Below are 13,786 nucleotides of genomic sequence, written 5' to 3' on the forward strand. Positions count from 1 at the left end.
CATTAATAAGGTATGTAGATGTCATTCCGCAGAATCTCATCTGAAGATATTTTGTGCCGGGGAGCGGTGGGGGGACCCCCATTTCTTTAGAACTGCGGTTTCCAAATAACTTGGACTAGTCACATCTTTTGCGCTTGTTTTCATATACCTGGTCGCTTGTTTCTCTGGCAAAGTCTGGAAACACTGCTGGTTACCTGCATTACACCTGCTCCACAGTCAGTCAGACAGACAGACAGACAGATAGACATAGACATGCTTGGATTGTCAGATGGTTCTCTAGTCATGCATGCGACAGTCAGGAAGGTGGACGCACGCACACACACACACACACACACACACACACACACACACACACACGTGCATTTATACATTGGAGATGCCTTTAAAAGTTGTTCATGGTCATCATCACCATGCAAGCCTTTGCTTTGTGTGTGTGCTTTTGTGTCCAATGAAAACACCTAACATCTGTCTACAAATAATCATATTTAGCGTCTACTACGTAAATCGTCAATGAAATCTTCACAAAATGCTATAATAATAACTAGAACCGCAGACAAGAGGAATGAAACACTGGCGCCTCTCAAATGCCTTTTAATTTAAATACTAATCCTCTGACATACATCTTGTCTGCTTAGGTGTCCCGCTTCTGTGATGCTTGATTTGAAGCACTTTGGTACTCCCTTTCTTCGTAACTAGTCTAGAATGGCATTCGCTATAGCTCTAAGTGGGCTGGATAACATTACATGTATTTGTCTAATATCGCCCCCATGTGTTAAAAAGATGTAACATCTAGTCTCCCACAATGGGCTGTTTTATTTTATTTTACAGGTACACGCATGTCACATACAGACAGGACTGATTGCAATACTGCTGACACCATCTTTAAAGCATGCCAGTGTAATTAAGTATAATTGAAGCTAGACAGTGATTGTTTTTAGTTTAATTATTTATCCGACAATAAATAATTGTCCAATACTGCAATTGTCTTCATTAAAATATTCTCACCTTTAATGTAATCTGTTTTTACGCAATTACATGCATACAAAGTACTGAACATTTTGATTTGAATAGTGTAAATAGTTAAATAAATGCAGACCTCCCAGACCCATATATGAACCTGTTTTTAAACCTATTGTTGGTAGCAGAAGCAGAATAGTTTTCACTTGTCCACACATACTATGACAAAACACGTGTTTTGTTTTGTCTTATCAGGAAACGGTCTGGTAGTGAAAACGTCTGTTGGAGATGATGTTGTTCTGCCGTGCGAGGCTGGGAACAACACCGACGCTACGGACCTTTCGTTGTACTGGTCCAGAACGGATTCACCACGTAATGAATACGTGTATTTCCGGAGGGATGGGAAGGATGTGATGACGCAGCAGACTCCTACCTATGAGGGAAGAACTTCCCTCTTCAAGGATGAATTGAAGAAAGGCAACGTGTCCCTCAAACTCTCCAGCGTGAAGCAGTCTGATAAAGGAATCTACAAATGCTTCCTTTCTGAATCCCGGCAGGAGGTATTCGTTGAGCTCATTGTTGGTAAGGCAATACATGTTTGTTTTGAATTATCGAGAAGGAATGTTCATCTATGAAATTGTACGTATTGTAGCATGTGGCAGCAGCTAGACATTGAGTCAAGAGATCAGATAGACTCTTTGTTAGCCCAACTGGTCCAGGTTTATCCCTTGCCAGGAACTTTGGAAGGAATTGTTATGTGAGCCAGACCTAATTCCCCAACATCAGTGTCTGACCTCGTGAATGATCGTGTGATTAAAAGCATCCTCCACTATTATTTGAGGGCTTTATGGTAGTTTGAACGTTGCTGCTGCATTCAACCACAAGGGCATTAGGGCTGTCTGACCCCTGCCATGTACTATACTGAGTAGAGGTTAATGCCGTCAGGTAGGAGGCCCCGAGAGGCACTTCTTCTAGTTTTGCTTTTGTTTCTCATTTTTAACTCATTTAAATATTAACAAGGTGGGCATAATAAGCTTCAGCCCCTGCCCATAGTTACCTTTTTCGGTCAAAAAACTATCAAATGTGAACCTTTATTGTGTATGTACAAATGCTGTGCTAAACCATGACCGAATAAAACTAACTAAACTAACTTACCAAGTCTCCAAGTAGGCCTATCCTACACCCTTTAAGTCAGTGGTTCTCAAATGTTTTTAAGTCCCGCAAGGACCCCCAAAGTGAATTGTATATTCAACAACACAACTAAAATAACTCTTGTCTCTTCCCACAGGACGTGGCATCACAGGAAATGAATCGATTACTGAGGTGAGTTAATTTAATTTGTATTAGTGTGTGTTTTATGGTCAAGTTGCTCTCCAATAATGGACATTCCGTTTCTCCTTTTCCACTTGCGGTGGAATGGAGAAAGGAACTGTATAGCTTTAGGAATCTTGCACAGACTATTCTCACCCACTCGTTTGTACCTGGTGTAAACCTGTTGTCCTGTGATGACAGTGAAAAGTTAAACCTCATTCAGTATAACCGAAAAACGGGGGCGAATGTATCATTATTGTTTTCCACTTTAGCCACATAATTTAGGTCAAAAAAACGTATTGTAGCATGTGACCGTTTACTAGACGTTGAATCAAGAGGGCAGAGATACTCTTTGGTAACCAACTGGAACCTTGGACTGAATTGGAACACTAAATGTGAGCCAGGCCTAATCCCCAACATCGGTGTCTGATCCCGTGAATTCTCATTTCTGCCGTCTGTTTGTCTCTCTGCTGCTTTATCACAGACACCCAGTGACAGTCCTCACGTCAGAGATGCTGAAGTCACAAGTGAGTGGATGGATTAAACATATTGCACAGTCTCTTTCTATTAGCTTTCATACTAAACTCACTAGGCATGTAACAATTCATTCAACTCACTCACGGTTCCAATCACAATACTACAGTATGTTCACAATACGATTTTTCTTTTTTTTGGGTCACGATTCAAATTGGATTGCCATTTAAATTGTCGATTTACAATAGTACATGCCTATAATTTACTGCATATGGAAACATGCTAAAGTATTACTTTGACTATTGCTACTACCAATAATACTACTAATACTCTGCTTAGTGCTTACACTATTACTACTATTATGTGTGTGTGTGTGTGTGTCTTCTGATCTGATAATTTGCTGCTTCGTTGACCTCTGATCTTTCCTTCCTTTTGCTGCCCAACATCGGAGGAATTAAAGTAGGAGATAAATCTGTAATGTTTCCCTCGTCTTCGCCTTTCCTTTCTGCCTGATCTGCATAATGGAGCAGGTGCGCTGCCTTCCACTGATCACTTCTCTGGCTGTGTTGTGGGTGCTTAGCTACAGTTTACACCAACAGGGCCAGATTTACCACTGGGCTAGGGTGGGCTGCAGCCTGGGGGCTTTTTTACGAAAAAAGAAAAGAAAAAATATATATATTTCTTTTATGATGAAATTGTAAATTATCACAATCCAATTCAAGTGAGACTTGTGTTTAGTTATTGCATATGTAGTTGTATTCTGGTTAAAACATTGAGAGCTTCTGCTCTGCTGTGTCGTGGGGTGCCCACCATGCACTAGTCTGTCTGTCTCGCTTTTTTGGGGGCTGGGTACCCCAAAATTAAACCAAAATACTCCTATCTTTTTTTTTCGGCCACGCAGCTTCGCAGTGCGGTTAAATTGCACACGGCGCAGCTGAGGGGGGCCCTGGAATTTTGTCTAGCCCGGGGGCCCCCTGTACCACTGTAAATCCGGCCCTGAACACCAGTGGTGAACGGTACGGGTGCTGAGCTATAGTCGACACCAGTGCTGGACGCGTCCCCGTTTCTCCTACCCGATTTCACACCAGTGAGGAGTGGGAGGGCTGTATGCAGATTCAAACACCCTGCCTTATTGACTACAGCAAACAACCTTTACAATTGGTTTAGGTTTAGTCGCCTTAGGTTCAAGATTCATAACTTGTGATATGCTATTGGCTGTTTGTATCCTTTTTGGAAAAATGTAAAAATATATTCATGGAAATTATTATTACTTTACTTATTTTGACCCTATAATAAACAATTTAAGGTACGTACATTTACTAAATTATACTACATTGTGTATAGGGTCAATATAAGTAAAATAATATAGCCTGTATAGCAGTTTTTACGCAATTACATGCATACAAAGTACTGAACATTTTGATTTGAATAGTGTAAATAGTTAAATAAATGCAGACCTCCCAGACCCATATATGAACCTGTTTTTAAACCTATTGTTGGTAGCAGAAGCAGAATAGTTTTCACTTTTTTGTCTTATCAGGAAACGGTCTGGTAGTGAAAACGTCTGTTGGAGATGATGTTGTTCTGCCGTGCGAGGCTGGGAACAACACCGACGCTACGGACCTTTCGTTGTACTGGTCCAGAACGGATTCACCACGTAAAAAATACGTGTATTTCCGGAGGGATGGGAAGGATGTGATGACGCAGCAGACTCCTACCTATGAGGGAAGAACTTCCCTCTTCAAGGATGAATTGAAGAAAGGCAACGTGTCCCTCAAACTCTCCAGCGTGAAGCAGTCTGATAAAGGAATCTACAAATGCTTCCTTTCTGAATCCCGGCAGGAGGTATTCGTTGAGCTCATTGTTGGTAAGGCAATACATGTTTGTTTTGAATTATCGAGAAGGAATGTTCATCTATGAAATTGTACGTATTGTAGCATGTGGCAGCAGCTAGACATTGAGTCAAGAGATCAGATAGACTCTTTGTTAGCCCAACTGGTCCAGGTTTATCCCTTGCCAGGAACTTTGGAAGGAATTGTTATGTGAGCCAGACCTAATTCCCCAACATCAGTGTCTGACCTCGTGAATGATCTTGTGATTAAAAGCATCCTCCACTATTATTTGAGGGCTTTATGGTAGTTTGAACGTTGCTGCTGCATTCAACCACAAGGGCATTAGGGCTGTCTGACCCCTGCCATGTACTATACTGAGTAGAGGTTAATGCCGTCAGGTAGGAGGCCCCGAGAGGCACTTCTTCTAGTTTTGCTTTTGTTTCTCATTTTTAACTCATTTAAATATTAACAAGGTGGGCATAATAAGCTTCAGCCCCTGCCCATAGTTACCTTTTTCGGTCAAAAAACTATCAAATGTGAACCTTTATTGTGTATGTACAAATGCTGTGCTAAACCATGACCGAATAAAACTAACTAAACTAACTTACCAAGTCTCCAAGTAGGCCTATCCTACACCCTTTAAGTCAGTGGTTCTCAAATGTTTTTAAGTCCCGCAAGGACCCCCAAAGTGAATTGTATATTCAACAACACAACTAAAATAACTCTTGTCTCTTCCCACAGGACGTGGCATCACAGGAAATGAATCGATTACTGAGGTGAGTTAATTTAATTTGTATTAGTGTGTGTTTTATGGTTAAGTTGCTCTCCAATAATGGACATTCCGTTTCTCCTTTTCCACTTGCGGTGGAATGGAGAAAGGAACTGTATAGCTTTAGGAATCTTGCACAGACTATTCTCACCCACTCGTTTGTACCTGGTGTAAACCTGTTGTCCTGTGATGACAGTGAAAAGTTAAACCTCATTCATCATTATTGTTTGCCACTTTAGCCACATAATTTAGGTCAAAAAAACGTATTGTAGCATGTGACCGTTTACTAGACGTTGAATCAAGAGGGCAGAGATACTCTTTGGTAACCAACTGGAACCTTGGACTGAATTGGAACACTAAATGTGAGCCAGGCCTAATCCCCAACATCGGTGTCTGATCCCGTGAATTCTCATTTCTGCCGTCTGTTTGTCTCTCTGCTGCTTTATCACAGACACCCAGTGACAGTCCTCACGTCAGAGATGCTGAAGTCACAAGTGAGTGGATGGATTAAACATATTGCACCGTCTCTTTCTATTAGCTTTCATACTAAACTCACTAGGCATGTAACAATTCATTCAACTCACTCACGGTTCCAATCACAATACTACAGTATGTTCACAATACGATTTGTCTTTTTTTTGGGTCACGATTCAAATTGGATTGCCATTTTAGTACATGCCTATAATTTACTGCATAATGGAAACATGCTAAAGTATTACTTTGACTATTGCTACTACCAATAATACTACTAATACTCTGCTTAGTGCTTACACTATTACTACTATTATGTGTGTGTGTGTGTGTGTCTTCTGATCTGCTAATTTGCTGCTTCGTTGACCTCTGATCTTTCCTTCCTTTTGCTGCCCAACATCGGAGGAATTAAAGTAGGAGATAAATCTGTAATGTTTCCCTCGTCTTTGCCTTTCCTTTCTGCCTGATCTGCATAATGGAGCAGGTGTGCTGCCTTCCACTGATCACTTCTCTGGCTGTGTTGTGGGTGCTTAGCTACAGTTTACACCAACAGGGCCAGATTTACCACTGGGCTAGGGTGGGCTGCAGTCTGGGGGCTTTTTTACGAAAAAAGAAAAGAAAAAAAAAATTCTTTTTTTTTATGATGAAATTGTAAATTATCACAATCCAATTCAAGTGAGACTTGTGTTTAGTTATTGCATATTTAGTTGTATTCTGGTTAAAACATTGAGAGCTTCTGCTCTGCTGTGTCGTGGGGTGCCCACCATGCACAGCGACTAGTCTGTCTGTCTCTATTTTACTTATATTGACCCTATAATAAACAATTTAAGGTTTTTCCCCACTCAAATGGTACCTCGTCAGATAATCCCCACATAGCCTACAACAACTTCCGTGAACCGATTTGCGTATCTGACAAGGTACCATTTGAGTGGGCAAAAAACGTACATTTACTAAATTATACTACATTGTGTATAGGGTCAATATAAGTAAAATAATATAGCCTACAGTATCTTTTTATATTTTTCCAATAATAATACAAACGGCCAATAGCATATTATAAGGTTATTAGCTTATTATATAAGGTTGTTTGTGTTGTAGTAAATAAGGCAGTACAGGGTGTTTGAATCTGCATACACCCCTCACTGGTGTGATACCGGGTAGGAAAAACGGGCATGCGTGGTGGAAAGTAACGAAGTACATACTAAAATACTGTATACTTAATTAAAGGACCAATTCACGGCTTCACTAATGTTCATGATGAAGCGGTACCATTTGTGTCTACTCGTACAGACACTGTTCTGTGTCTCATAGCACGGCTGTTCAGAAACCCCGTCTTCCAGTGACGTCGAATCCAAGCTAATATTATATATTTGACTCAAGTACTGGGGTTGAGTACTCTGTCCACCAATGGGCAACACTAAACTTAAAAAACGTGCGCGTGTGTGTGAGACTGTAACTGTGTTTTGCGTATCATATTTAGTGGTGAAAAGAAACCACTGGTCTATTACGTCTGATGATTGAGTTGTATCAAATAGTTAATGATGTGAGTAGGAACCTCTGTTCTTCATCTTTCAACTTCTCTCTTCCACCCTTTTCTCATTCTATCTGTAATGTTTTCTCCAGGTGCTCTTGTTCTCGTCATCATCGCCGCCCTCATCGTCGTCGTCGTCGCCGTCGTCGTCATCGGTGACCTGGTTTATAAAAAGAAACAAAGCTTTCTGGCTAGGTACACGTTTTATTCCATTCATTTTCACACCAATCAATCAGACTCGGAGCATAATGGCATTGCATTCTGCTGCAGCTCAATACAATCTGTCCGTCTGCTTCCATCTATCTGCCCCCCCCCCCCCTTTCCTTTTTGTCCAGGTCACTTTCCTTTTTGTCCAGGTCAATTCATAAATCCTCATGTCTCAAGAATGGAGGCCCCCGTCCTGAGAATGGAGTCGCCGTGGCTGAGGTCGAACGTCAAAGTCTGAATGTGGTTGAGGCTCCATCTGCTCACCTTAATCCAGCTGCACTCAATCTCAATCAAAATTCTCCGTCTCAATCAGCTCCAATGCTATCGGAGGGGACTGCCCAGTGTAGTTAACACGGTTTCGTGCACGGAACGTTAAATGCGACTATACGTGCGAGTGTCTTGCCTTTTGAGGGCGAAGTCACCTAGACATGAAAAATACATCGTGTAGTGACGGGCTGATTGAAAAGATACCAAATGTTTGTTTGTTTGACGTCTCAGGAACACCGTTAAACGTTGTTATTCTCTCTCTCTAACTCTGAGGAGTTAGTCCTGTTCTGTTCTGTTCCTCTTATCTCCCAAAGCCCCCACAAAGGTCACAGCTCTCCCGTGAGGCACTACCATTACAGTATACAGTTGAACTGAAGTGTACTCAAATCATAGCATTTCATTAACCTATAGAGCCTTACACGTACACAGTTTTGTGGCATTATGGCCTTCATTAGGCGAGGGCTACTTTCGGGGGGCAATGCCGTTGTGAAGATTTATTTTATTAATTTAAACTGTTACTCTTTGTCGAGCACAAGCGACCAACTGGATGTGCACATCCTGCACTTTTGAACGGTGTGCTGTAATGCCCACCTGCTGTACTGTGTTTTAGCTTTTTTTTTTTAACGACAGAAAAACAGTGGTCATGATTTTTACACTGTTAACTGTTGGCAATCTGCCTCCCCCCGACTTAGGCCCCCTGTCTCCATATGTGAAGTCCAATGCAAGAAACCTTGGTATAATTATGGATAGTGATTTTAAATTTGATAAGCAGATTAATGCTCTTCTAAAATCCTCCTCCTTCCAACTACAGCTTTTATCCTGTCTTTTAGTAATTTTGAACAAGTGATGCATGCCTTTAGGTTTAAGTTTATTTTTTAGCACATAGTATAAAAAATAGACGATACATATCAAAGAACAAAAATACAATGCAAGGAAAGGAAGAAGCCAGCTGGCATATTTGGAATCCTTTCCTGTAGGGAAGAGGTAATTGATTAAGCAATAAGCAGATTAAAAGTTAATTAAGAACGATACAAAAGACTACAAGTTGGCAATTAGGGAGCAGCTGTGCAATAAAGAAATAAAATCACAGACTGCACAAAACGGGGAAATAAACAATACAACAACAAACGGAGGAAGAAAAAAGATATTTCTTTAGATGTTTCTTGAATATTGGCAAGGATAATGAGGATTTAAGTGAAGCATCTAGGGAATTCCATAAAGGAGGGCCTCTAAATTTGATGAATGATTGATGTTTGGAAGTGCGACAATCCTTTTATTACTACTCGCCTCGACTACTGCAATGCCCTCTATGCTGGCATCACCCAAGGCTCCCTCTCTCGTCTACAATTAGTACAAAATGCTGCTGCTCTACTTTTAACTGTACTTAACTTTTATTTATTTATTTAATAATTTTTTATCCCACAATTTTGTAACCCATTTTTCACCCGTGTCAATTATCTAATGTGATCCTGGGCTCTACACACCCTCCGCCCGCATATGGGACATGGGGAGAGCAAATAAGTTATCACTAAATGTAAATAAATCTAATTTTATAGTTTTTGTGTGCAAAAACAAAAAATACTGTCATCATAGAGCTAAGATCTCCATTGGTGGGATTGAAATGAGTCAAGTTTCATCCACCAAGTTCCTAGGAATCCTGGTGGATGAAAAATTGTCTTGGAAAGAACACATACATACAGTAACCAACAAAGTTTCAAGATCATTTGGTATCATCAGAAGAATTAGGGGCCTGGTTCATCAGGCTTGCCTTTTAACCCTCTATTACAGTTTGATTTATCCATATCTCATTTATTGCAATACTGTTTGGGCAAGTACTTATCCATCCAATTTACACAAATTATTAATTATTCAAAAGAAATTTGTAAGAATAGCTACCTCTTCTCACTATTTGGCTCCATCTGCTCCTTTGTTTAAAAATCTAAATGTACTGTCTATCTATGACATTAACATAGTACAATCCTGTTCTTTCATATATAAATGCACTTACCTTCCAAATATGCTTCCTACAACTTTCAAAGAATATTTTAAGACCAACTCTATGTTCAACCTATGTTTGATTACTTTGTCTTACTATTTGTATTTTACTATTTGTTAAATTGTATATTAACCTTGGTGAGAACCACATATAAGCCCTCCCTGGGTTTCTTTTCTCACCTGCACACACTTCTCTTTTATTGATGTTACCTTTTTGTACTGTTTTTATTGTGCGAAATAAACTAAACTAAAACGGACTTGAACTCATGCTTCCTTCATGCCTGAGTGTCCAAGTTGCTCCTTTACACCTGACAGGGGGGAGTTTCCCTGGTTGGACGTAGCGCGTGGAAGGAACACGTTATTCCAACCAGTTCCTTTCCCCTCCATCAGGCGCCCCGGCTGACCAGGGGGAGGCAGTTTAGAGACCAGGATTAGGCTACTGCATGTTTTTTTGTGAGGGTACCTACCCTAGGGGACACGGGGAGAACATGCAAACTCCACACAGAAAGGCCCTTTAGCCAACCCCGCCTCGGTATTTAACTTTTAACCCGGAAACACGAATACATCACCCCCATGTTGGCCTCACTCCGCTGGCTCCCAGTACGTTTTTAGGATCCATTTTAATATTTTAATGTTTTAAAATCTTTTAATGGGTCAGCGCCAATTTATATCTCTGAGCTACTAAATGTATATATGTCCCTTCCAGATCACTATGAGGTCAGCTGGCCAATTGCTCCTTGTCGTCCCTAACGGCCGGGCTACACCAGGCTTTTCACGCACGTTTTGTGCGCGTTTACCCTAAAACGCGAACCCCGCGTACGCGCACTTAAAAATAGGACTGGACCTAAATTTCCGCGTGCGTGTATTCGCGCACTGAAATCCTGGTGTAGCTTTGCTGTAAGAGTAGGCTTAAGCAAAGAGGGCCTTGCCAGGTCATTGCTCCAAAACTGTGGAACCAGCTACCCAACCATGTCCGGCTGGCTCCAACATTATCCGCTTTTAAAAAACCCATCTTAAAACTCATTTTTATTCTTTGGCTTGATTGTGTATTTATTTGTATTGTATGTTCACCTTGTGTTGCATTGTGTTTATCTATTGCTATGCCTATACTATACTGTACAGCACTTTGGTCAACTCTGTTGTTTTTAAAATATGCTTTATAAATAAAGTTGGTTAAACAGTCAACTAGTGTAAGTATTCTGATCCATTTTTGAGAGACAATTCAAAGGTACTCGGGTCAAAGTTCTACAAATTAGTGGTTGATATTGCAATTAGGCTTGGATATTCGACTAATGTGGACATACTGTACTGTAGGCTGTATAGGGCAGCAGTGACTTGGTTGATTTGAAAATATTAACAGTTTGCAGAATTACAGTACATTTCAAGCACAACTCAATACAAAGACTGTTTACTGTGAGTGGACGACCCAATAAAGCATTACACTTGTTTACAAGAGGGTCCACCTTGTTCAATTCATCAAAACATTTAGAGACGTACAAATAGACACTTCTATATAGCCACAGAACAGGAATTCATTATAAAGGAGGTAAAAAGTGGAAAGAAACATACAGTGAGGGGGAAAAGGGGGGGGATTCCGATTTTACGGGGGCCAGTTTCGAATTGCAGCCGTCCGTAGGTGCCCTTTGAGAGCGGTTTTGAACTCGGCTGTCTTGATCCTCTGCTCGTCCAGGTTTCATGTCGCACCTGTGCAACACTGAACCTCTTGAAAACAAGACGAAAATCACTCCGAGACCATTGGCTATGGACCATGATCTCGAATGGGGTTTCTAGGTGTAAGTATGTAGGACTATAGTAGCATGCCAAAGTTTGTGCTATTGCCATTGAGAATGCATTGGGCGTTTAAGTTAAACAACTCAGGAACTACAAAACATTTCAAAGTAAAAGGTTCCAGCATGTGTGCCCACAGTAAGCTGAATTATATAAAGTGTGAATGGAGTTTCTAGGTGAAAGTGATTTCTTTCTTTTTTTTTACTTCAAGGTCATTTTCTTTACCAACTGCACCATCACTACCGTAGCCTGACTGAGTGAGATTTCCGGGTGCTTTTATCTTCTAATTTCTTCAAAGTAAAGTTTCAGAGTAAAGACCAAAGTGGGATTTAAACCCACAACATCTGGATCATGTGGACAGCCACTTAACACATTGAGCTACAAAATGAGCTATATTGGGCTGTCTGTGTTCTCTCATGGTTTCTCCCCTGATAAGATATGAAGGACTAATAATGAAATGCCCCACCTTAATTGTAATAAATGGATATATTTATAGCAGCACTAGTAGCAGTTTGTAAGTTTGCTTACTTGTTTAACAAAGCAATAGCAACCATCCACACAGGGGGAGGGGGGGGGGTCTCTGCTAGGGTCTTGACTGTATTACTTTGTATATAGAGACAGAGTTTATTTCAAAGCAAAGACTAGAGGATATGGCACGTCCTCGCCGGACATGCTTGCAGAGACTCTTGAAGTAATGAAGTTGGCTGCCATGTTATTTGTGTCCAAAGTGGCCACTGACACCCCAAGCTACATACAGTATAGTGATGCTTTAATGCCAGAGGGAAAGCTCCGTCTCTCAGCTTCACTTTACTTCCCACAGAGAATACGTCCCTTTACCAACTCCCCCCGGGGCGTACAGCCGGCGGAACTGCGCGTCCTGGTAACATTCCTAAAGTATCCCTAAGTAAATAATGCTTAAACGGTTAAACCTAACCGTGTTCCTAACCTTAACCGTGTCTCTGGCGGCAACTTGAACTTCAGTGTCGCCAGAAGAGAGCTATAGATCAAACACTTCCGTGAGGAGGCTGCGGCAAGCTGAGTTACTCGCAACACGAGAGAGAGAGTTATTCTTTATTTCAAACCTTATTCTCAGTAAAACAAAACAAAGAATACATGAACCGTAGGCACCAAGCCGTTCATTCATATAGAACAGTCTTGTCTGGATTTAATCATGATCAATGTATAATGTTCTCCAATCATTTCTAATCAGCCTTTATTTATACCTCGTCTCTAACTCCCGGTCAGTGTGGCTATAGACACATGGACAGAGTCCGTTAAATACACCCTGCTTCAAACTCCACTGAACTATAATGGCTGATTCACTGTGGTTTGCCGCATGTGGGACTAAAGGGGACTAAAGAGGGACTAAAGACCTTCCTCTTTAGTAAGGCATTTGCCCAGTCGGACTCTTAAGCTGCCCTTGTGTGCTGTTTTTAACTGTTTTATTCTTATTTTTATTTTACATTTTTATCTGTAGCACTTTGAGATTTGTTTCAAATATAAAGTGCGTTATAAATAACATTTATTATTATTATTATTATTATTATGTGCAAAGAATTTAGCTCTGCAAATGCACTTCCTTTTGAACAGTCGTTAGGCCATTAATTTCATGGTCACCTTATTTACGCAACATTTTACTGATTATTATTATTATTTCTATTCCCTTGTATGACCTTAACCCATTGTGGGCATTATGTTATACTTTAGCTATTGAAAAATAGCAGATCTATAAGCTCATAGCTTGTATATAGCTTGTAGGTCTGCTATTTTTGAACAAATCGTGAAAATGTGACACAAATCTTCCCTGGAACAACATATTTTCAGATGGGGGGGGGGGGGTCGGGGGGCCAAATACATATCATTCTGGGGGTCCTTGACATGAAACAATATGAGAACCACTGACATATAGAAACACAGGGTTTTCAGAAAACTGTCAGGATTTAGAAGACATTTGTAGAATCGGTCTCGGTCGAACTGGGTTGATGGTGATTTCCCCTTTATTCTCCTTTTTAGTTATTAGTTATTGTGGGGTACAGATCCAGGCCTTCTCATGCCATACCGCATCAGTATATCAGCTTGTATGATTTATTTAAACACACAAGTAATTAATACAGAGAACATAAAAGTCAGCAGTATGAATAACTTCTGTATTCTTAAGTGTGAGCGAGCAGGAAGTGTAGGAGC

Source organism: Protomyctophum bolini, assembly GCF_963924005.1.
Source record: "Protomyctophum bolini genome assembly, chromosome: 8".
Lineage (NCBI taxonomy): Eukaryota > Metazoa > Chordata > Actinopteri > Myctophiformes > Myctophidae > Protomyctophum > Protomyctophum bolini.